This window comes from Rousettus aegyptiacus, unplaced genomic scaffold (assembly GCF_014176215.1).
Source record: "Rousettus aegyptiacus isolate mRouAeg1 unplaced genomic scaffold, mRouAeg1.p scaffold_m13_p_1, whole genome shotgun sequence".
Lineage (NCBI taxonomy): Eukaryota > Metazoa > Chordata > Mammalia > Chiroptera > Pteropodidae > Rousettus > Rousettus aegyptiacus.
Window position 1 is genome coordinate 96,604,017 of NW_023416284.1, and position 24,066 is coordinate 96,628,082.

Sequence of the window (24,066 nt, forward strand, 5' to 3'; positions counted from 1 at the left end):
TGAAGTAAAAAATTACCAAGTTACACCAGATGGTAACTTGAATCCATAGAATAAATGAAGAGAACCAGAAGTGGTAAATCAGAAATATAAAATAACTCTATAAATATATAATTGCTCTCCTTTTTTCTCTCAGCTCCTTTAAAATACATAAAGTTATGTAAAGGAATAATTATAACAATGCATCGTTGGGCTTGTAACACATAAAAATGTAATATGTATATCAATAATAGCACAAAAAGCAAAGATGAAATAGAGCTACATAGAATTAACATTTTTATATCTCATCAGAATTAATTAGTATATATCTGAAGTAGATTCTGATAAAGTTAAAATGCATATTTTAAGGCCAAGTAACCAATAAGAAAATTACTCAAAAATAAATGGTAAAAAAATTTTTAAAAATTAAAATGATACACTAGAAAAGATTCACTTAAACTAAAGCAGTTAAAGAGGAAGAGAGGAACAGCAAAAACACAATACATAGAAATCAAAAATTATAATGGCAGATATAAATCCAACTATAGCAATAATAGCATAAAGTGTAAGTGGATTAAACAATCTGATAAAAAAGCAGAGATTATCAAATGGGATCAAAAGAATAAGAACCAACTATTTGCTACGATACATGCTTTACATTTAAAGGTATGAATAGATTGAAAGTAAAAGGATAGAAAAGGTAAATCATGCAAAGTTCAACCATAAGAAAGCTAAAGGGGTTATACTAATATAAGACCAAATAGACTTTAAAATAAAACGACAACAACAAAATGTTACTAGAGATAAAAAGAGACATTTTAGAATGATGAAACGATTAATCCATCAGTAAGATGAAACGATTACTTATAAACATCTAACAATAGAGCCACAAGAAAGATGAAGCAAACTCTTGATAGACTTAAAAAAAGAAATAGATAATTCAAAAATAATATTTGAAGATTTCAATATGCCACATCCAAAAATGGATAGAACGACTAAAGAAGATCAACGAGGGAATGGGAGATTTGATCTACACTATAAATTAACTAGACTTAACAGACATCATAGAACACTATTCAAAACCAGAAAAATATATATTCTTCTCAAGTGCAACATTCTCCAGGACAGACTATAGACTATAAAACAAGCCTCCATAAAGTGAAAAGGATCAAATGCATGCAAAATATGTCCACTGCCCACAGACTGGTGGCAGGGAAGTTGAACGGGATTATAGAGCAGAGAGTAGGGTAGGGCCAGGAGTTGGGTTATCAGATCTAAGAGAAAAGCGGGTAAGGAGGCAGAGAGGGAACTTCAGGGTTTGAGGTCAAAGGTTCAGAAATATAAGAGCAATTTGATATGAATGCAAGATCAATGCAGTTAACAACAGCTCACAGTCTGACAGGTGGCTGAATTGTATGATTTGGATAAGTACAACCCTAAGCCTTTCTGGCACCTCCTATCAATGACATAGGAGGTCACAGACTTCTCTGCAGGAAAATCTGGATTGGTCATATCAGAACATCCAATGTGTATCCTGGTGAACTTGTCGCTAAACACTTTAAACTGGAGTCCATCAGATGACTATCCTGGAGATTACCTAAGGATGATTATGAATTATGCATTCTGAAGAACACAGAGAAAAATAAACGAAGACTTGTGACACCAAGGAGTTTGATTCAGAGGAGTATCTTTGCGTACTCCCCAGGTGATGTGGAAGATGTACACTCGCAGGGTCAGGTTTAGAAAACAACAGATTTTGGGGAAGGAAAAGGAATGATATGTAATTTTTCACCCACGTGGGTAACCATCTACTAACAGATGTTCCCACTATTGCCTGTAAGTGAAACGTTTGTAGAAAAGTGTTAACTCCATTCATGAATACCCTCCCCAGCATGCATAAGCAGTTCCAAGGGAGTAACAGGCACTAACTGCCCATATTCCTTTATATACTGACCTTTTTAACGTGGGCTCCTTTAAGATCATATTTCTTTAAGATGATCAGATTTTTCCTTTAATGGAACACCACGGAGCTCTTTTCCTCCTTGACCTTTTAATTCATGTCGAATAATAAAACTTAACATTGAGCTGTGATTTGATATTACAACACCAGGGATGCCAAATCTAAGGCCTTGAGTTTGCCAGAAGTCTGCAATTCTTGGGCTAGCAAGATTTCAGGATGCAATCTGGAAGTGTTTTAAATGCCAAAAGAAACGTGACACCCCTCTCTTCTGTTTTCATTTCCTTTTCTCCTGTTCTTCTTTTCCCCTGGTATCTTTTACAGTCTCCACGTTTCCTCCTTGAAGCAGTCTACTCAGCACAGGATCCCACCTCTTCCCAGGGAAGGCTCTGCTGTGGGCGGAGCAGCTGCATTTGCTGACCACCTATTTTTGCTTCCTCCTCTGACGCTCTGACCTTTCTTTCCATTGTGCCTCTGGCCCACACCCAGCCTTCTCCCTGCCTTCTTGTCTGGCCATGATATTGAGCACTCCCTGTCCTCTGTGCCAGCTATGCACATGGATCTACCATACCCTTTCTGGGCAAGGACACTGGTCACATGGACAGGGCTGGGCACTCCACATTTTGGGTTCTACTTATCTGTGGTCTCTGTACAGGTCCTTTATTCATGGAGCCACATCTGTTTACTAAATGTGTACCTGTGATGGCTGCAGGTTATCCAGAGGCCCTCAGATGTCCTGACCCTGAATGCCATCGGGAGAGGTGAGAGAATAGTAAACATCCTCTTCCAGCACATCTGGGGACCAGCTCAAGAAAAAAAGGTCTAAATAATTCATATCCCTGTAGTCCTCCCAAATGAACTATTACGTTTCTAGGAAAGGGAGGTTTTTCTTGTATATTTACTCTGGTCTTGAGAGGATATGGTATGGCCTTTCTGAGGAATGAATGAACATCAAGGAAAGTGGAGTAAGTTGTAAATACATAGCTTTCTACTTCTTCCATTTTAATATGAAACCACTGATATTGCTGACACATCCTAAAGCCGAGGAATCCTAGTACATGAGGCACTTAGCATCTATGTCTGAGAGCACTGCATCTTAACACGGTAGCAATAAATTCCTCCTTGTACCCTACCCTTCCAGCCCTCTAACTTGCATCTTCCCCTTCACAAGCAAACTCTTGGAAATGCTGTCAGTGTTCCTTGGCTCCATTTCCTCAACTACTCTTCACACCTCATTTCACTGCAGTCTGGTTTCTATACTCAGCACCTCAATGAAACTGCTCTTCTGAGGTTACCCACTGCCTCCCTATTGCCATAACCAATAGTCTTTTTTTTTTTTTTAACAGACTTTATTTTTTAGAGCAGTTTGGGTTCATAGAAAAACAGCAGTAGGTATAGTAGAGATCTCCCATATACCCCATGCCCCTGTATATGCACAGCCTCTTCCATTATCAACACCCCTCACCGAAGTGGCACATTTATTACAATTGATGGCCCTGAACTGACACATAATTAGTACCCAAAGTCCATAGGTTCACTCTTGATGTTGTACATTCCATGGTTTTGGACAAACGTATAATATGTATCCACCATTATAGTATCATACAGAGTAATTTCATTATCCTAAAAATCCTCTATGCTCTGCCTATTTATTCCTCCCTTCCCACAACCCTCGGCAACCACTGGACATTTTACTGTCTCCGTAGTTTTGCCTTTTTCAGAATGTCATATAGTTAGAATTATATAGCATGTAATCTTTTCAGATTGGCTTCTTTCATTTAGCAATATGTATTTAAGTTTCTTCAACGTCTTTTTGTGGCTTGATAGTTCATTTCCTTTTAGCACTGCCTAATACTCCATTGTCTGCATGTACCACAGTTCATTTATCCATTCACTTTTTGAAGGACACCTTGGTTGCTTCCAAGTTTTAGAAATTATGAATAAAGTTGCTATAAACATCTGTGTGCGGGTGTTTGTGTAGACATACATTTTCAACTCCTTTGGCTAAAAAAATCAAGGACTGTGATTGTTGGATAGTATGTATGGTAAGAGTATGCTTAATCTTGAAAGAACCTGTCAAACTGTCTTCTAAAGTGGCTGTATCATTTTGCATGACTACTAGTAATGAATGGGTTCCTGTTGCTCCTTATGCAGCATTTGGTGTTGCTGGTGTTCTGGATTTTGGGCATTCTACTAGGTGTGTAAGTGTTATCTTATTGTAGTTCCAACTTGCATTTCCCTGATGGTTTGATGTGAATCGTCTTTTCAGATGTTTATTTGCCATCTATGTATCTTCTTTGGTGAGGTTTCTGTTAAGGTCTTTGACCCATTTTTTAATTGAGTTGTTTGTTTCCTAATTGTTGATTTTTAAGAGTTCTTTGTATATTTTAGATAACAGTGCTTTATCAGCTGTGTCTTTACAAATGTTTACTCCCAGTCCGTGGCTTCTCCTTTCAGATGCTTGACAGTGTCTTTCAGAGATCAGATGTTTTTAATTTTAGAAGTCCAGTTTATCAATTCTGTTTTATCTAAAAAGCTATCATCAAACCATAGGTCTTCTAGGTTTTATCCTTTGTTCTCTTCTAGGAGTTTTATAGTTTTGTGTTTTACATTTAGGTCTGTGGTCCATTTTAAGTTATTATTTTTTGTGTGTGAGGAGTTATTTTGTGTCTAAATTCATTTTTTCACATGTGGATGACCAGTCGTTCTAGCACCATTTGTTGAAAAGACTATCTCTTTTCCATTGTATTGCCTTTGCTCATTTACCAAACATCAGTTGACTATATTCATATGGGCTTATTTTTGGGCTCCCTCTTCTTTTCCATTGGTTTATTTGTCTGTTCTTTCACCAATACCACACTGTCTTGACTACTGTAGCTTTATTAACTCTCGAATTTGAGTAGAGTCAGTCTTCCAACTTTGTTCTTCAATATTGTGTTGAGTATTTTGGGTCTTTTGCCTCTCCATATACACTTTAAAATTAGTTTATCCATATACGCAAAATAAGTTTTTAGAGTTTTGATTGGAATTGCATTGAATCTATAGATCGAGTTGGGAAGAACTGACATCTGGACAATATTGAGTCTTCCTACCCATGAACATAGAATCTCTTTCCATTTATATAGTTCTATTTTTTTCATTAGAGTTTTATAGCTCTATTTATAGAGATCCTGTACTTATTTTGTTAGATTTATAACTAAGTATTTCATTGTTTTGGATGCTAATGTAAGGAATTGTATATTTAATTCCAATTCCACGTGTTCATGCTTGGTATATAGGAAAGCCATTGACTTTTTATATGTTAATTTTGTATCCTGCAACATCGTGATAGTCACTTATTAATTCTCAGGGTTTGTTTGTCTGTTCTCTGAGCTTCCAGGATCTGTGGTTTGGTGTCTGACACTAATTTGGGAGAGATTCCCAATCACTACTGTTCCAAATAATTTCTGTGTTCCTTTCTCTCTTTTCCTTCTGGTATTCCTGTTATACATATGTTACACCTTTTGCAGCTGTCCTTCAGTTCCTGGATACTTTGTTCTATTTCTTCAGTCTTTTTTCTTTGCACTTTTTAGTTTTAGAATTTCTGTCTATCTGCTTACATTGCCCATCTCTTCTTGCATGCATGCTACTTTATCCATTAGAGCCCTTAGTATATTAATCATGGCTGTTTTAAATTCCTGGCTAGATAATTCCAACATCCCTGCCATATCTGTTTCTAGTTTTGTTAGGTGTCTGGCTTGTTTCTTTTAACCTTCCTCCCCCCTTTTTCCCATCTTTTAGTATGTCTTGTGATATTTTCTTGATAGCCAGACATGATGTACTGGGTAAAAGCAACTGCTCTAAATAGGCCTCTAGTAATATGGTGGTAAGGTGTGGGGAGAGGGAAAGCATTCTATACTCATATGATTAGGTCTCAGTCTTTTTGTGAGCCTGTACCTCTGGACTGCCATCTTCACACATGCTTCTAAGTTCCTGCCTCTACCTATCCCCTATGTAGGACAGATGCCTAGAGTGGTCTGGAGTTAGTTATTTCCCTTTCCCACATGGAAGACAGAGGGGGCTGGGGTTGGGTATTTCCTTTCCTCCAGGTCATTTAGGCTCTGATAAAATCCCAGCAGGTTAGGTTCTGGTTAATTGTTTCCCATGATGGCAGAACTTGTTAAGAACAGAATGCTCTGGTATATTTCAAAATGTCCCTTTTCTTCTCCTCTTGCCAGAGTATCTGGGAATTTTTCTCTCATATTCACTGTGAGAATGTGGTAGAGCTCTTGGAGGTAAAATCCACAAAAATGTGCTCCTCTGTAGATGTTTATTAATTTTAATTTTTTAAAATGTTTATTCGTTTAATTGAAGAAAGGATTTAAATTTATTTTACTCCCATTTACCTCCCCCCTCCCCTCTGGTAACCACTAGTCCATTGTCTATGTCCCTGAGGCTCGGTTTGTTTGTCCTGTTCATTTGTTGCTTTTAGGTTTATATCCCACATATAAGCGATATCATGTGACTTTCAACCTTTTCTGTCTGGCTTATTTTGCTTAGTATGATTATTTCAAGGTCCATCCATGTTGTTGCAAATGGAAGTATTTCATCTCTTCTTACGGCTGAGTAATATTCCATTATATATATGTACCACAGCTTCTTTAGCCAATCATCTATTGTAGAACACTTTGGTTGCTTCCATGTCCTGGCTACTGTGAATAATGCTGCTATGAACATTGGTGTGCAGATATATTTTCGGATATCAGTCTTCAAGTCTTTGGGGTAAATACCCAGTAGAGAGAATGCTGGATCATATGGTAGATCAATTCTTAGTTTTTTGAGGAATCTCCATACTGTTTTCCATAGTGGCTATACCAATTTGCAGTCCCACCAGCAGTGTATGGGGGTTCCTTTTTCTCCGCATCTTCTCCAACACTTGTTATTACTTGTGCTTTCATTATAGCTATTCTAACAGGGGTGAGATGGTATCTCATTGTAGTTTTGATTTGTATTTCCATAATAGTTAGCGATGTTGAGCATCTTTTTATATGTTTGTAGGCCATTTGTATGTTCTCCAGGGAGAAGTGTCTGTTCAGGTCCTCTGCCCATTTTTTGATTGGATTGTTTGTTTTTTTTTGTTGTTGTTATTGAGTTGTATGAGTTCATGGTATTTTAGGAATATTTGGCCTTTTTTGGAGCCGTTGCTTGCAAACATATTTTCCCATTCGGATGGTTGTCTCTTTACCTTGTTGACAATTTCTTTTACTGAGCAGAAGCTTTTTAGTTTGATGTAGTCCCATCCATTAATTTTTTGCTTTTACTTCCCTTGCTTTTGAGATCAAATTCAAAAATTCCTCTTTGAGTCCAAAGTCCTTGAGTTTCGTTCCTATGTTTTCTTCGATGCATTTTATTGTTTCAGGTCTTATATTCAGGTCCTTAATCCATTTTGAGTTAATTTTGGTGTGTCGTGATAGACAATAGTCTAGTTTAATTCTTTTGCAGGTGGCTCTCCAGTTTTCCCAGCACCATTTATTGAAGAGGCTTTCCTTTCTCCAGTGTATGTTTTTGGCTACTTTTGTCAAAAATTATTTGTCCATATATGGATGTTTTTGAGTTCAGGACACAGGGCCCTACATATCAGAAAGAGGCTAAATATTGCATAATATTATACTCTCCTTACACTGACAGAGTAGTATGCAATTGATTGTTTAGATTGATGTTTATCAAAATTGGTTGAAATAAAAAGTAGGTAAGCTTCAGTGTTTTGCAAATTTCCCTTATCTTGAAATTTTCGTTCTCCACCAATATAGAATGAATAATTGTACTTAATTTATGGGTTCAAAATGGAATAGAAATCAGGGTTAGGACACTAGGTATATTTATCTCTAACTTGATTTTTAGTTTTATTGTCCCCTCTGCTCAAGAGTTTCACTGATTAATCTGGTAACCTGAGTATGAAAGAAAACTCAGGATGCATCATTTTCAATGAATAATTTTCTTCATGGAAAATTCATTTGAGTTTTGATCCAGGACCATGACAATATCACCCACTTCTGTTCTTTATTTGGTCTTTGGAAAATCCAATCCTTGGAAATAAAATAGATGTATACTTCCTAAGAGGTTTCATATTATTTCTGGATGACTCTGTAGAAAAGCCAACTTCTGAAAATAGGTAATAACTGAAGGAGGGGAATCTTTGGCAAGGGAATGTTTAAAGAGATGTGTTTTTAAAAATTTACAATATTCACATTAATTAATTAATTAATTAATTAATTAATTTTGGTTGAATTCTTCTTGTTTATTGCAGATTTATTTTATTATTATAAAAATAGGGGGGAAAACCCCCACAAAATTATAGAAGAATAAGAAAGAAAACAATCAAATATGGCTCCACTATGTAAATGATTCTGATGTGCTTCACTGAACACAAGATGTAACCTAAGCCCCCAAGAAACTGTTCTTCTCCCTGGCTTGACAGAGCATATGTTTCTCACAGATGTCTGAAAAAATATCCAGCCACTCTGGATTGCTGAGGTTCACTGAGAGTTTGAAATATTTAAAAATCTTTAGTTATATGTAGGCTATGATGTTTAGGCCAGGATGTGAAGGCCAGCTAAATGCTAAGCAGGTAAAATAATGGGTTAATAAAGATATTACCAATATTACCTATTTCAGGGTTAACATATTCTATATTTTAAAATTGTTTTAACTTAAAAATTTTTCATTTTTTAAATTAAATTTATTGAAGCGACACCTGTTAATAAAATTATATAGGTTTCAAGTGTACAATTCAATAATACATCATCTGTTTATTCATTGTGTGTTCACCATGCAAAGTCCAACTCCTTCCATCACCATATATTTGACCCTCTTTACGCTTATCCAACTTCTCCCCCTCCCTACTTTCTCTAATATATTTATTCTTAAAGCAAATTTCTTTCTTGGATAATAGGTCTCTTTAATTGTAGGGATTCAGTAACTAAGATAACTGCCACAGAACAAGTACTCAATACATTTTCCTCTTTACTTGCATGAACGAAGTACATCTCACAAATCTTGTATTCCATATCAGAAAGCCAGATTCTGGAGTATTTCTATGGGGGTAATGGCTGATCACAAAAATATAATAATAAATGGGCAGGACTGTCACTTCCTTCTGTGAAGGGGCTGTGGTCTGAAGCTTCTTCTCTATTTCTTTCTCACAGTTTCTATGGGAAATGTGGCACACGGTAGGACTAAATAAATACTTGGTGAGAACTGTGTTGTCATGTGTGGTTTGTGTATTTTGACAGGGCAAGCTTATCTCTGAATAAGTGGCAAATCTAAAAGAGTGGTTCCAACTCTGACCATCAATTGAACTGCCTGGAGTGGACCCATTGCCCTGTGGCATATCACCAGCGAAATCACCCAGAAGTATTATTTACTCGTTCATCCCTGAGTTTGAATCAAGAACAATTGCTATGACTTCAGTTTATCATGAAACAATTTTATAATGGTTCTGTTGCTGAAAGTGAAAGTAATGCTTCTTCTCTTGTACTTCTCAAAACTAATTCTGCAATGAGTTAAGAAACAAATCTTGGAAAGAGCCTCAATTTGGGGTTCAGAAGACTTGAGTCAAAGTCCTTAGTCATCGTTATGAATTGTGTGATCTTAGGCAAGTCACTCAGCCTCTCCTGCCTCCTTCTTATCTACAAAATAGGTGGGTGGTGGATATGGAAATAACGTAGGCATGTGTTCTGGGAAGGAAGTGACACAATGAATACAGATGTATGAAACAGACTGTTAAATGCTGAACATATGTTAAAGTTGTTTCTTCCTGACCTGTCATTTAAACACCGACCACCCCCCGCACCACCACCACCAAAGAAACAACAGAAAGAAAAAGAACCAGTGATGGAGAGTTTGCAGGTAACCTAATTTCCCAAGTGTCTTTTTTTTTTTTTTTAATTGGGAGCTAATTTCCATTATTTTATTTTTTTAATTTATTTTTTTTTAATTTTATTTTGTTAGTTTCAGGTATACGGTACATTGGTTAGACATTTATATAGTGTATAAAACAATCCCCTTAATTACTCTCTCTCCTCTGGCTCTCCACTTAGACAATACATTAATGCTAACTGCATTCCCTATGCTGTGCTCCCCATCCCCGTGACCATCTATCAACTACTAATTAGTCCTTGTATCAACATAACTATTTTATATATCAAGTACAGTCCTCGTTCACATGATTTTCCTAGATCCCTGACACTGTTTGTTAGGATTATTTTCAGTCAAAGACGGCCTGGAATTAGGGTCCTAACCTGAAGTTTAGGTCTGCCTTTTCATTCTTCTCTTCCTGTATGCTTTCTGCCTCCTTGCTCCTTAGTGTGGCCATGGCTCCTGATCCAGTCCATGAATTGATGTGAGCTTATAACTCTGGGCCGGATTCAGCTTTAAGAACCCTCCTTGACTGGGGAAGCAGCTCTTGTTCTCTAAAGAGGGAGGAGGTGCTTCATAAGCAGGTGGAGGGCTTCATGCTTCTTTAGGGGAAGGCTTTCTTTTGGGGGCTGCGGTTCAGCTGGATCACAGCTGTTAGAAAGTCACTTCAGATAACAATGCTCTACTGCGGTCTTGCTGACAATTGCTCTCACCCTTTGCCCGTATAACAGTGGCTTCTCTCTGACTGAAGATAGCATGAAGCAAACAGTTGGAAAATGTACTGCTGAAGAATGGAATTCTATAAAATTAATAAAACTAACAGACAGGTAGTCAAACATGTTTTGCTTGTGGCTTATGTTATTCTCATGTGGGAACACACAGAAACAACTGAAAAACAAAGAAACTCAGGCTTAAACTCCAGCTAATGACAGTCTGTACTGCCACAGGAGCTGACTTCTGAGTGGATTCTGAGGGGAAATGAAGCTGAAGGAGCCTGAGGAAGCCACATGCTGGCACCTTATTTTGTCTCTCCTGATTTACTAGTTAGTTCTATGAAAACCATTTAATCATGCCAGCTCCAAACCACTCTTCAAATAGACATAGAAAAGAGCTGTAGGATTCCTTTCCCCCCAATCCCTCACCTTTCTGGGGATTAACAAGGTATTTCATCTAAGAGTCTTCATTTTTCAGCCTAAGGCAAATAATTATTCACTCAGAATACTGCATGTAATTTTTGAACATATATATGTTGCTTTTCTATCTGCTCTGTGAGCTTATCTTATCTTATGTTCCTTGAGGGGAGAATGATATCTATTGAAGATTTATAACTCCAATTGCATGAGCATTTATTCAATAATTTATCTACTCATTTGTACAAACATTTATTGGATTTACCAATCTTGACTGAAAACTTATTTTGCAGCAATGCATTTGGGGAAGCTCTGGGAGGGAAACAAAAATGAAGAAGTCAGCCCTTGAGGAGCTTAAAATCTGTTGGGCTCATAAATATAAACAGATGCTCACTCTCATTCATAGTAAGAGAAAGCAAATTAGAGCTGCACAAAGATTATCTAATAGACTGGAAAAGTCCTCAAAGTGATCAGCCACAGTGTTGGCAAGATTGTAGGGAAGAAGGCAATACCAGATATTGCTGCTGAGAATGTGAATTAGCACAACTTCCCAAAGAGGTCAATTCACAAATCTCTATTAAAATTATAAATATATGTAGACTTTGATGCAATGAGCCCATTTGTGGAAATTTATTCTAAAATATACATGCACACATGCACAATGAGGAAAAGGGCAAGTTATTTTTTTGTAGCACCATCTATAATAGTAGAAGATTATTTAAAAACATATCCATCAATAAGGGTCTGTTTCTCTGTATAATGCAATACTATGCCCCCAACAAAAAAAATGATATGGAAAAATCTTCAAGATTTATTTTTAAGTGAGAAAAGCAAAATCAAGGTAACTATGTATAGCATGTTATCTTTTAAAATTTTTTTTATAAAAAAGAAGGAAGAATATACATTAATGTATGCTCGAGTTTGCATAAACTCTGGAGGCGTACACAAGGAACTCATGAAAGTGGCTTAGAGTGGGGGGTACTGGTGGTGGTGGGGGCAGAGTGCCAGGTGGGAATAAAACAAATAGGGACAGAGATGGGAGGAAAACTCTTCACTGTATACCTCTTCATATTGCTTAGATTTAAGAGTCACATGGATATACTACTTATTCAAAATATAAAGTAAGCATGTTTTTAACATTTTTTAGAGAAGACACACACAAACTCTAATAATATGTACAATACACATTGATACCTTATTTTCTAATTAAATTAAAAACTGAGGGATGAATCAAACAAGAGCCTTTTAAACTAATCATTTAGACAGTGACTCCAATTTCTCTCATAAACCCTTTCCAGCTTGTAAGCCCTTGTCAGATTAATCTTCCTTTAAATAGATTGCCAGAGACATTTCCTTATATTCTCTGCATCACATTCAAACATATCCACTTGAATTTCAGGGCTCTCCACAAACTCACTCCACCCAACTCATGCAATCTAATGTTCACTATTGTGATCCCCAACGAGCATTTTGTGATCCCAGTATTGTTCTTGAATGTTTCTGCCCCTGTGCCTTTTCTTGGGCTATTTCTCTTGTCTGTCAGGTTGCCTTCAACTCTGCCCTCTGTCTATCTTGAACTTCGCTTCATTGAACACCTCTCCCATTCCTAATGGCTACACTTTGAGCCCATATTGGTATATCCCTTATGTGATCTCCACGATACTTACCATGCTTAACTCTGATTCCACAATGAGATTGTTAGGTTCTTAGAGATAAAGCTAATGGGACACACACACACGCACACGCACACGCACACGCGCGCACACACACACAACCCTGGGTCTCTTGGCAGGCAGCGACATCAACTTCACACATTTCCAGCTTTCTAGGTCCTCCTAAGAAGAGGTTGTCCAGGTCACAGTTGTAAGGACTGGCTAGACCCCAACTCATTGCCCACTTGCTGTTTTAAATGGGGGTTTAGGGAACCTGAGCCAAAATCTCCAGACTCCTGTTAACTGTTACTTTCATAACAGGCACTCTATCTTGAAATCAAATGGAAATCCAAAAACATTTCTGGTTGTGTCTAGGGTATTCAAAGGTGGTCCCGTGTGGAACTCATTTGTATGTGGGTCCTTGCCACCATTACCACTATCGCCACCAGATAAGGGAAGACATTTGAGGTGAGAGAGAAGAGGGTACAGCTTCAGCTCTCAATCCCTTTAAGCCCATGTCTGAGCACCATGGAGCAAGAGCCTGCAGGTCAAATCTGAAAGATCTATTTCCATAAGGAATGCCAGGAGCCACAATGTACAATGCCGAGTCTGTTTGGGAGCCATCTATTCATGTTGACAGGCTCTGGGACAGTAAGCGATGCAGAAAATGGAAGGTGGCTTTGACTTTTCTGAGTTTTGCAGTTTTGGGGAGCATGAGAAACCAGAGCCTGAGCAGGGTAGCATGGCAAGGGCAGAACAAATGACTTCTCAAGTCATGGATGTCAGGGAGGGACTGCTATGGAATTACAAAAGGTATCAGTTCTTGAACAATGTAAGATACCCACAGGGGCTGTCAGAAATCCCTTGGTGGTGAGGGGGATTCTGCAGGAGGCTAAGGATGGAAGCAGGTGGTGGCAAGATCCAGAGACATTTGGCTTATTTCTGTTGCTGTAATCTCGTCCACACACCCAAGTAGAAGACATCTTGAGAAATTCAGCTTAAATTTGATATTCATCAACTAGTTCCTCCTGTAGTGTGGGGCCCATGATCTCACTGATAAAAAATACATAGTTTGAGTGACAGAATTTTAGGGCTAGTGTTGGGAACTGCTGGCAGGTTTCATCCAGAGTGCTGACTCCCTTCCATCAACCGTTAGTGGCTCCTTGGGGTCCTGCTAAGAAAAACTCTGAAGCCTAGTTGGGCTCACTGGGAGAGAGCACCGTAGTCTATCACAGACGTCTGCCATGGGCTCAGAGTGGGAGGACATGCTTTTTGTGGATTTGTCATCCTTAATCCTGTAATACAGACAGGGAAACCGAGCCCTAGAGAAGGGAAGTAGCTTGTTTGAGGCTTCTTTACTAAGTTAGAACTAGAACCCAGTCCCTTCTCTCCCTATTGTGGCTTCTCCGTTACCTTTTAAATTATATATATATATATATAGATATATATATATATATCTATATATATATATATATAGTTAATAGTCTTCTTCTATCCCTTCCTTCTGTCTCTCTGCAAAGGAAACTATGAATTTCCTATAATGTAGTCCACAAATTTGAGATTTTTTTCCTTTCTCTCTGACTTTCTGCTTACCCTTCCAGGGAAGAAAGTAAAGGGAACGGAACAAAGAATAGGCAATCTGAAGGAGAAGCAAGTAGCAAAATATTTGGCTAGCACACAAACTGAGTGAATAATCCTGAATCGATGGTGCCCACAAACTTTTCTTATGTGCTCCGAGATCCTTCTCCCTGCACAATGCTGTTTTCCTGAAGCTCCTTCCTCCAAACTCTGCCATGCACAACCCCCACCAAGCTCCACATATGATATCTGCAGATGGATTTATGAGGAAATAGTGATTTTTTTAAAAAGACTTCCCATCTGCCACATCACATTATGAGTCACCACACTGGGGTGTACCTTTGTCTGACATGCCAGGTTTTCTCTGCTCACATTTTAAAAGGCAGTCTTTCACTCACAGTAACAATCTGAAATCCATTGATATAGAGCAGGTTTTAAATGAGTGCATTTCAAGCATCTGAAAGAGATCTAAGCTTTGACCCTAGCATTAAGGGCAATGGCACTTAAATGTTTCGCCGCTCTTCCAGGCCTTTATCCAGGATTCAAAGGAAAAACTCAAGGACTGTTACTGTAATATCCAGGATATTAGCCCTAAGAGAAAAGGGAAATGGAAAAGCCTACCAGCATTTCAGAATCAATAAATGAAACAAGCAGGTTCTGACAGAAGAAAAAGTATCTAAAAGTGACATTTCTTGGTGACTAGCTGCTCTATTCTTTCCAAAAATATTTATTGAATTCTGACTGAGGGCCAGAAACTAGGAATAAAAAATGAATCAGTCATATTCTATGTTCTTCAAGTCCCCTGGGGTTGGGATTGGGGGTGGGGGTGGGGGTGGGGTGGGAGTGGGAACCTACATGCATGTAAACTGGTGACTTCAGCATAGTGTGACAAATGATAATGAAGATGAGGGCATAGAACCATGATTAAACTTTCAGAAGTGACTTAAAAGGACTTGCTGGTGCTAATATTTATTTTGTGCTTATTATATACCACCCTATAAATGCACACCTGTGCATTTCTACCTCATCTACTCTATTATGCTGTAGGGACCATATTTTCAACTTATTTGTTTTTTTGTTTATAGGGGTCTGCTCTATAGCAGATGCTTAGTTAATAATTAGATCCCCAAATATTTATTGAGTGGCTAATATTTGGTGTAAGACCAAAAGTAGAGGCTTATTAAGATGAATAAATTAATTTCCACATTTAAGGCTGGTAGTTCAGTGAAGATGAAAGACATAATATGATAAAAAGCCATAAAAGCAACACAGACAAAAGTGCTGTGTGAATGCAGGGTCAGGAATGATCAGTTCTGCTTGGATAAATAGGAAGGTGTGAGATGGAGAAGAGAGCATGGAGCAGTATGGAAGGGAACCACAGGAAAGAAAATAGTGAGAGATGGAATGGTAGAAGAAGTGGAAAATGTAGACAGGCCAACGCCATGTTGAGGACTTTGAACTTTTATTTTCCAGGCAACAAAAAGTCCATGTCGATTGATTGATGGAAGTAATTAATTTCAGGAGTCTCAGATATATGTGCAAATCTGGCAATATTATTGAAGTTAAGCAATTACTGAGAGTCACCTGGACTGTGAATCTTGGTGTGATTTTTCTCTGCATTCAGCTACATCTGCTATGCTAAGGACGGGGCTTTTCTATATTAAGGTATCTTTAGTTCCTTATTCATGGGCCAGGTCACAGGGCAATTGAATCCCTCAGGTGGTCAGCCTGCCTTTGTAACTGCTGTCATTCCTGGCTCTCCTCAATCTGGTGTTTGCCTCCCCCAGGGAAGCTACTCTTACTGAGTCTACACAATGTGCCCTCTGGCTCCCTGCCTCTGGCCTGCCTCTTCTCTCCACTTTGACCACTCCGTTTGTCAGCTTTCTTCTTCCTGGCAATTCACTGTCACCTCCCCACTCCAATCTGTCGCCCCATCCCAAAGGCACTAACCTGGGCTGCAGATTTCTCCATTTTACAGATAGTGAAATTAATACTTAGTGGGATTAAGTGACTTGCTCACTCTCACACTGCCAGTAAGTAGAGTTAGGAAAAGGGACCTGCAGTAGTGCCCCTGGGGTTGGGACACTGGGTTACTTTCTGCAGTGATGCTACTATAATCTATACATAGTAGATGAGATTAACCACTTGTGAAATTATTTCACAGATAGAATGCCTCCCAAAATTAAAAAATTAAGGAAAGCACTAAATATTTAATCAATATGATAAAATATGAAAATGCTCATTTCTCCTTATCAAAGAGATCATCCCTGAAGTTTGTTTAAAATCATCACCCCTCCTTCAGTCTTCCTCCATGCTTAATCCTCTTACTATATTTGATTTTCTTTAGAGCACTTATGATGTCTTTGCTTATCTGATTGATAACTACTCCATTCGGTTGAATATGAGTCTGTTAAAGGATGGAGCCTCGTGTCTTAAGCAAACTCTGATCTCCAGCACTTCGAACAGGGCTTGGCACATAGTAAGCAATGGATTAATGCAATGGATTAATGCAGTCTACAGTTTAGTGATTTTTGAGTGAAGAGCCTGAAAAAGCACAACCCATATTCCCTCCTCATAGTGGGAGATTCTGATCCCCCATCTCTCTCATTAGTAATCAGTGTGCAGAGAGTCACTGCCACAAAAGGAGTGTGTTGGCCCCTCAGGTATGTCACAGCAGGACAAGGGGTGAACCACTGATATCTAGTCTGACAAGGGCATTAACACATTTTTAGAAAGAACACGCCAACATAAGAAGAATGATAAAATAAAGAGCTGACACATATATAGCACTTACTCCAGGCCCAGCAAAGTTGTAAGTCATTACAAGTCATTGAATCCTCACAACTATCCCATGAAGGAGACAGTATATATTATGTTCATATTGTAGAAAGCAGACAGATAAATTAAGTAACTTGCCTGAGGTTGCATAGCGAGGAAGTGAGATTCAAATCGAGACAGTCAGGCTCCAGAGTCCAGGCAAGGCAATACAGAGCAATGCTTGTGGCAGATTCAAGATGGCCATGAATACTTTGACATTACTCTGTTTGAAGTGTGGGCTCCATGTACCCTTCCCTTGAACCCAGATTGGTCTGCAGCTAATTTGACCAAGTATGTGAATGAGCTGTCTTGAACCCTCAGGCCTGCCCAGCTGACTACCACCAGAGAGTCAATGTCACATGGGGCTGACCCCCTGCCTAAAGTCCTGACTCATAAAATCATGAGCTATAATAAAACGGTCGTTGCTTTACACTACTGATTTTTGAGATAGTTTGTTATGCAGTTATGTTGTGGTAACTGGAACAGTGTTCTTTAAAGTTTCTGACTGTGACACACAGAAAGGAATACATTTTTCAGAAAACACACATACATACACACTAGGGAAACCCTGGAGTTTAGCATTGGCTTCAGACTTTGAAAGTCCAAGTATCCAAAGGACTGATTCAACGTCATTTCTGGAATTTATGAACTTGTGAGTGATCAGTGACAATGTGGAAGCACAGGTTGTATGGCCTCAGCAATATTAGTAATATAACAAGGAATATTCAGATTTATTGATATTATTCATCCATCCATCCATCCATCCACCCTTCTATCTGACAAGACAATACTTGCCTTTACTATGTGTAATGCACTGATAGTTTCTATTCTATTTAATTTTAAAAATGCTTATTAAGACCCACTATGTTACTTTCTTGACCCACTAAGGAGGCAACGCTTGTAGTTTGAGAAAGGGTAACCACTGAGGAAGAACTTGTCTGAGAACAGGCAGCATTCTGTAAGAGAGGCGATGCTCCAAGTCAGCCACCCCCAACATTCAGTTCAGCTGGCGGATTGAAGATGGAGATGCTTCCATCCCAGATTCATGATGCTAGTGTTTAGATCACACATTTTCTTGCCGTGCTCTAATTCCACATTCAATAATCATCTTAGTCTGCTCTATGGTTTCTGCACATGCTGCTTCCTTTGCTTGGGGATTGTTCCTTTTGCACTGCCTCACTGCTGCCTGATGAACAGCTGCTATTCACCCTGCAGGACTCAGCAGAGATGTCCCCTCCTCCTAGATGTTTTTTTTTCTTGACTTTATGGGGCTAGATTAGGTTTCCCCTCTGTTTTTAAAGTTGACTGTAGTACCTTTGCCTGCTTACTAGGTAGTGGGCTCTAAGAACTTAGGGACTTGCTATGAATACATCTTACTTGCTATGAATTCCTAGAACTTGACATAGTGCTTGGCACTGAGTAGGAACTTGATAAATATTTATTGAATAAGTAAATATCTGTTTAACCATGTACATATTCCTACTAGAAAGAAATTGCCCTGGCCAACTGTTTACTAGCCAAACATTAGAATTCCAGCTTGCTTGGCAAATATAAATAATATTGTAAATTCTTGCCAATTGACATTTTGTGATTTATAGCTCTGTCTCTTGTGGGTTTAGTTTGCATGAGTCAGTCTCCATTAATTTCATTAACTCTAGAAGGAATCACAAGGTTAAGTTTCTAGAATGGCAGAACTGACTACCAGACCTTTATTATTTCACCAAATTAATGTCATCTTCTAAAGTCTTGAAAGCAGCCATCTGATATCTGATTCTGATAGTCCTATCTTCCTCCCCAACATCATTTTAAATACATTTAAAATCTAGCTGCCTTTCATATCTTCATCCAAATTAAATTGATGTCAGCCTTAGAAATAGGTTTTAAAGTATTTTCTACTTTTTCCTTGATTTCATATAAAAATCTTTGTTTTCTAAATTGACTTTGAGTATTTCTTTTGTGAGAATTTTTCTTCCTTTTTTTTGACGATCAGTTTTCTTCTTTGGAAGGCTTTTAAAGTTTGCCAAATTGTTTTTGTTCCAAATCACATAAATTGATGCTTACTGAATACATCTGTTAGTTCTGTTAGGAGGTGGGAGGTAGACGAGGTAAAGGGGGTCAAATATAGGGGGAGTAGGGGAGGGTGAAGTGGGTAAAAGGGATCAAATATATGGTAGCTGAAGGAAACTGGCCTTTGGGTCGTAAACATACAATAGAATATACAGATGTCAAATTATAATGCACACCTGAAAATTATATAATTGTAATAACCAATGTTACCCCAATAAAATTAATTTTTAAAAAGTTAAAAAAATCATTATGGTTATGGCAATAGACTTGAGAGATATCTCAACTGGAACTGAAGTCTGCACAGACCTATGTAATTAATGTTATCATTAAAAATAACAGATTATTTTTATTTTGGTGTTTCAGGTGTATAATTCAACAGTAAGGCATATATATATATGTATGTATGTATGTATGTATGTATGTATGTATGTATGTATGTATATACATAAATATTGCATTGTGTGTTCACTGCCTATAGTTAGATTTCTTTCTGTCACCACATATTTGACCTTAGATTATTTATTTCTAACTTGTTGCCAGGATAGAAAATGAAGAATACTAGCACCTGAGGGAAAATCTCAAATAGGAAATCTGAAGATTGGAAAGGGTTGATGACTATGACAAGAGCAGGAATATTTCAATGCCTTCAAATAGTAACACTGTTTTGGGAGGGAGTATTTCCTCCCAGTAGCTAGCTTAATATAAACAAACAAACAAAACTGGCTGCTAGGGAGAGCCACATGAAAAGGGGATGGGAGGATAAAGCTCTTATAAATGAGCAAACCAAAACCTTACAAAACTACTTACTATAAATCTAGAGGCGCTATGACTTTATATTGTTAGTCACTTCAAAGAGAAGGTGGTCTTTAGAGCAGTGCACAGAGTCCAGGGAATGATGCAGAAAGCAGAAGGCAGAAAATACTTTCAGAAATAAACTACTGATAATATATTCGAACTGTGACATTTTTGTCACTCTTGGATATACGTATAAGTTATTAAATTAAATGGAAGTTAAATGTGCATGCTAAAAGGACAAGTTTGGACAATAATATCTTGTCAAAGACATTAATAAAGCAATAGAAGTGTAAATGATTGTTGCGGCATCAGAGTTCTTGTTTCAGATGAGAAATGCTGGGAGAGAGAGGAAGCATTATTTTGTCCTTTAGAGAGCCTCCATTTTTGCATTCCCTAATGTGGGTGTACTCTCACTAACACTTAAGTGTATCCACAGAAGCATCATATATTCCAAGTAAATGCTCTTACTCCCTGCAGCAGAAGGCTCTTCGACAATGCAAATGTAGAGTGCATTGTAAAGACATCAAATAAGGGAAAATGCAAATTTTTATTTCAAAGGTTGAAAAAGTGAGTTATCACACCTTTCTTAATGTGAGAAGTGGGAATACTACAGGGGAAAAAGGACTGGTTTGGGAATCTAAACAAGTGATTTTTGAGACTGATGTCTGTTACCGATAAGTTGCCTGACTTTGTGTGTACAGCAAATGACTTTGCTACACTAAGCTTTGGATTTGTCATCTAAAACTAAAATGGTCGGTCGATGGGCTAAATAAGGTGTCTATAGCTCTAGTATTCTGTGGTTTTATGAGATATAAAATTATCTATAAAAGTATTCCACTAGCAATTAAAGGCGATATATGATAAAAGTTACAAAGAGGAGAGAAACAAGTTAAAACAGTACTTTGCCTGAGAAGATTCTGATAAGACTTAGGAAAAAACACACAATGAACAATATGAGTAATAACGACATCAGTAATAATAATAACTTATTTAGCAGCTACTGTACACACGTGAGGCTATGTGCCATCCCTAACTCTCACCTCACCATAGTCTGCTCACTAGGTGTGGTAAATTGTGTTTTTCAAAGATGGCTACAATGATATCTCCTATCCCACACACTCTTCTAGAAGTTTGTCCTTTCATCATCGAGAGGCGGAGTCTAGTTTTCTTCTCCTTGAATCTGGGTGGACTTAGGACTCATTTGTAACCAAGAGAATATGGCAGAAGTAATTCTGGATGGCTCCTGGGGCTAAATCATAAAAGACAATGCAGCTTTTGGCTTGTTAGCTAGAAAACTGGCTCTCGAAGCCTTTAGTTGCTAAATAAGCAATCTGGCTGCTTTATGTTGGGGCTGCCATGTTGTAAAGGCTCAGACAGAGACCACATGGAAAGGGCCTGAGACAATATGAAAAGAGTGCCCAGATAGCTCCCAACTTTTCCAGCATTGCCTCTCCCCACTCTTCCAGCTCCAGTGACCAGACCATTTGACTGCAACTACGTAAGAGACCCTAAAGCAGAACTACTCAGCCAAGACCTTTCCAAAATCCTTATACAGAGACTCTATGAGAGATAATAAAATGATTATTTTAAGCCATTACGTTTGGAATGATTTGTTACTTAGCTATAGCTAATCTGTAGATTTTGGTAATTTTGGTACCTAGAATGCTGTAAAAAAAACCAAACAAACCCTATAATATGTGGCACTGGCTTTGGGACCAGATGGCAGTAAGAAGCTAGAAGGGACCTGAAGAGTTTGTTAGTGAAAGCCTAAAGAGTTTTAAAGAGAGTGTTAACAGAAGTCTTGAGGAAGCTACTGGTGATGACTTAATGGAAAGTGATGGAAATATTATTTGAGCTGGAGGAAAGGAGACTCTTTTTATATAGTAGAGGGAAATTTAGCAAAAGTATCACCAACAATAATGTGGAAAATATAAATTGTACCCAATGAACTCAGTGATCTAGCTAGGAAGAGTTCCAAGAAGAGTGTTAAGGGTGCTGCCTAGTTTCTTCTTCTAGCTGCCTACATTAAATGAGAGAGGAGAGAAATGAATTAAGAAACAAACTATTTAGTTTTTGAGTAGAAGTTAGAGAGATTTTAAAGGGTCCAGAAACATCTTTTCAGCTAGCAAAAGGTTCTTGAATCAAGGAATGGCTTCCTGGAAAAGATGACATCCAGGGTGGGATGGTAAGATCCTTTGTTTATACCTCACAAAGACCTTTTTGACCTTTTCAGACAAACAAAAGTTCTCCTAAGGATCTTAAGGACATGCTCACAGATCCTTATAGTTAAATAACATAACTTTTAATGATTTTAAGGGTACTGTCCCACAGCAATCTCGCAGAAGACCAAGCTAGAGAAGGACTTGTCTTGAAGAGATTCATGGGTGTGAATTTTGTCTAATGTAATAAATTATAAATTGATATGCAGGAATCCTATAAAGTTTTTAAGAAATTGTATCAGTTGGGGCTGAAGGGGACAGAGATAGTGCAAAATATAAAGAAGCTTTTGGACCTACAAGCTTTTGTGCATAGGCAGTAAGCTGAGAAGTTGCTCCTTTGCAAATACAGGCCACTTATGGAAAAACAAACAAACAAACAAACAAACACCCCAGAGACTGGAACCAAAAGAAGAGCCTAAAGCCATGGAAAACAAATCCTAGGAAGTTGAATTGGGTTCTAATGAAGGCCCTGGAACTATGTGCCTGAATAGGTTTAATAATTGCTATGCCCCAGTACTTGCTGTATGCCTCCCATTCTCCCCTCTTTTTTTCCTGAATAGGAGCATTTATTGCAATTATCTGAGTTTGGCATTAAGTTCAGCAAATATTTTGTATGTTATATGTGTGTGGGGCATGGGTCCCAAGTCTACCCAGATTCAAGGAGAAAGAAATTAGACTCCACTTCTTAATGGTAAAAGGACAAAACTTGATAAGAGTGTATGGGATGGGAGATATCATTCTGGCCATCTTTGAAAAATAAAATTTATCACACCTCATGTGCAAAATACGGGGAAGGTTAGGGATGATGAATGTAAAGTGCCTGGCACATAGCCTCACATTTGTGTAGTAGCTGCTAAATAAAGTATTGCTATTACTGCTCATGTTGTTATTAATTGTCTTTACTGGTCTTTGGTTGGAGAAGTATGGTACTCACAAAGAAGTATCTGAGGAAGCACACCAGGGCCTGATTTACAGCCTAGCCCTTGATCCTAATGCTTTTATCAGGCTCTTGATTTTTATAGGAAAATTTATAGCTCAAAGCACAGACACTGTCATATTTAATGTTTTGATGTTCTATTCTCCTTGACATCTAAACCATTAACTTAGGTCTTACTTCCTCCATGAAGCTGACTGCTTCATGACTGAAAATGAGCTCCCTTGAAGCAGGAATAAAGTTTAAATTTGCCTAATATGCAGCTCAGGCTCTTGGATATTTATTAGGCACATACAGAATAAATTTTAGTACATCAGAGAATTAACATATCAGAATCCAAGAATAATGAGAAGTGTATATAGAAAAGAGGCTGTACATTAAAAATTATTCCTTTAAAAATACCCTGTAAATTTATTCTTTGAGAATATCCTGGATAAAGGTAGGTGACTTGTACTCCCATCAGTTATCCAAAAGGCAGTCCTGATAACAGTTTACATGTTACTCTGCTTACTGAACTCACTCCTACATCAAGGACTTCCAGGTGGGGTAGGGGTAGAGGGATTTAATAAATTTTAGTTTATAAGACAATTAACGAATACAGAATCCAAGAATAATGAGAATTGGTTATATATAGAAAAGACTGTACATTAAAAAAATTATTTCTTTAAAAAAATGAAAATGGTGATCAAAGCCTTGTGTCCTTCCTTCTCATTTACAGAAATTAGGGGACATATTTCTTGCTGCAGAATTCTTAGTTCTAACATTGTCAATCCTGAATGACTCAGAAATTTTTTATAGAAGATAAATCTTGTATATTCCAGAGTTTTAGAGCTGGAAGGGACCATAGAAATCCAATAGTTCAACTCCTTCATTTTACATATGAGGACATTGAGGTTTTACTGGTCAGTGGGATGATTGACCATAAAGTGGTTAAGCGACCTGCCCAAGGTCATGTAATTAATGACAGAGTCAAGACTAGAAATTTTTTGTCCCATTCCATTCTTGCATTCAACAAGCTTTTCTGAGAGCCTGTTATTTGTAAAGC

At 37.9% G+C, this 24,066-nt stretch overlaps 1 protein-coding gene and 1 long non-coding RNA gene across 9 annotated transcripts in view; one reads left to right on the forward strand and one right to left on the reverse strand.

Annotated features, from left to right (window-relative positions):
- Positions 1-9,927, forward strand: part of LOC107515464 — a 76,872-nt gene extending 66,945 nt beyond the window's left edge. Inside the window, exon 4 of the long non-coding RNA XR_001598015.2 lies at positions 9,205-9,927. This is a non-coding gene — a long non-coding RNA (uncharacterized LOC107515464). The remainder of the gene's footprint in view (positions 1-9,204) is intronic.
- Positions 1-24,066, reverse strand: part of KIF6 (kinesin family member 6) — a 353,330-nt gene that overhangs the window by 125,712 nt on the left and 203,552 nt on the right. The window lies entirely within an intron of this gene.